This window comes from Glandiceps talaboti, chromosome 9 (assembly GCF_964340395.1).
Source record: "Glandiceps talaboti chromosome 9, keGlaTala1.1, whole genome shotgun sequence".
In the NCBI taxonomy this organism is placed as follows: Eukaryota; Metazoa; Hemichordata; class Enteropneusta; family Spengelidae; genus Glandiceps; species Glandiceps talaboti.
In genome coordinates this window covers 7,891,709-7,893,741 of record NC_135557.1, presented here as the reverse complement: position 1 = coordinate 7,893,741, position 2,033 = coordinate 7,891,709, and the positions used below count along the sequence as shown (strand labels likewise).

The 2,033-nt window shown below is 36.4% G+C and overlaps 1 long non-coding RNA gene across 1 annotated transcript in view; it reads right to left on the bottom strand.

Moving 5' to 3' along the window:
* Positions 1–996: 996 nt before the first annotated feature.
* The window catches only part of LOC144440072 (uncharacterized), a 1,728-nt gene continuing 691 nt past the window's right edge, over positions 997–2,033 (bottom strand). The window contains exons 2-3 of the long non-coding RNA XR_013481161.1: positions 1,913–1,945; positions 997–1,015 (exon numbers count right to left, since the gene is read on the bottom strand). This is a non-coding gene — a long non-coding RNA (uncharacterized LOC144440072). The remainder of the gene's footprint in view (positions 1,016–1,912; positions 1,946–2,033) is intronic.

The window sequence follows — 2,033 nt, the reverse complement described above, 5'->3', positions numbered from 1 at the left end:
ATACACCCCGCCCCCCACATACGATTACGCAAAGCAGCTTACAATGCATATACATATATCAAATAGTGGAGTCAAAACTTTCACAAACACCGCCATGGAAGTGACTATATTCTTCATTGACGTTTATTCCTTGCATCATATCTTCAGTACATATGTATTTATTTATTTACATTCGGTCGTAGTAAGTTCAAGAAACCCATACGAGACGCATTGTTCTGATTTTCTTTAATAATATGCAGTAACTTTGTCGCTTGTTTGAAAAAGAAACACCCGTCACATATTTACTTCAAGCAAGTGAAATTTGAATACATGTAAAACATTAATTGTACAGTTAGTCTACCATACAAAGGCCATAATTGATAAAGTCTTTATGCTTGTGTAGTCGTCACCATTTGGTATTGTCTTGCAGACTTCTTCTGTAATATAATAGTAGAAACAGAGACAGAGATAGAATCACATATATAATGTATGTATAATAATCCCGGTTATGTAAGAAGTGATGAAACACACATAAGACAACATGTAACAAGTAAAGGTATAAGTGTGGTCTTCATCTTCAACAGGTTTGGATATGTTTTTCCCGTTTCAGTGTCTAAATAGAAATCTATCACATTCTCTCTCTCTCTCTCTCTCTCTCTCTCTCTCTCTCTCTCTCTCTCTCTCTCTCTCTCTCTCTCTCTCTCCCTACCCCAAACCACTTTCAATCCATGTCTCTGTCATCTCTGTGTCTCTCATTCTCAATTTCTTTTTGACACACACACACACACTCACACACATAACCTCAAGTGTTTACCTTCTCTTCTCTATCCCTCCTTCCCGCTCCCTTTTTCTATTTTGATGCCTGTTTACATATTCGTAACATCTCTGTGAGGAATATGGCTTAGAACAATTAAAACACCTACCTTTATACGAGTACAGTAACAACATATCCAACAAATTGTACACATGGTGACAATCACTGCCACTAGTACAATGAATGTGTACATCGGTATCCCAGACAATTCTCCCAGTGAACCTAAATAATGAACCAGACATGGAAATTCAAAATGTCAGAACTGAAACATTTGTAAAATGTAAAATGGAAGCCTTTGCATACATGTGAAGATGAAACCATTACAGCTTACAGACTGTCAATTACTGTTAGAGTCAGTTTATAAGTTATGTCTGCGACTACTTGTACATTTTATGTACGAATAACGTTTAGAGCTTAGAGAGACATCATTTCCATTGCGAAATAATACGGCTGGAGTCAAAATTGACAGTGGGGTTGGGAGAAATTATTTTGGACAAAAAATTGTCGCCCACCCCCCTTTCGCGCTGTCACGGCCAACGAAATGAACCTAACAATTTTAGTAGACCCCTCCCGGCTACACATATTTTAATGTGTAATTATACAGACCTAACCCGATCCACTTCAGGTACATATTGTAAGTATGGTGTTAAACTAACAGTGGGAATCAATCTTCAGCACCATACAAATCATGTGGAGAGATTGTTTAACAAAGAGATGTGGGCTTTGCGATAAAAGTCCCACATTGGGCTGTAAACTGTACTTAAAATACTTAGCAAGCCAGGTTTTCTGGACAGAAACAGCATCCTCTGTGATAGCTAATGTGTAGGGTGTGGGAGGGGTATCCATCTCCCACCGTAAGCACATTTTTGAAAAAAATACATGTAAAAGACCATTTAGCGGTATACAATTTCAAACCATACACATTATTGAATGTCATAGAGTACTAGAAAATTGTCTTCAATTTTACTCTCAATTCATCATTACATGTACAAATGTATACAAGTGTATATACATATGTAATGTATGGCTATATTACCTACACTTTACATATAACTCATGTTGAGATATTTTGGCAGACACATTATTAAGACAAGAATATATTAAGTCTAAAACGCTTACCGTCACTAGCTTCAGTGTGTGCATCACCAGCATCTACCAATAAATAAAATGAAAAATAATGTTTAATTTATACTGGATAGGTCTTTAAGTATATAAACATTTATCTCCCATGAAGTCCAGT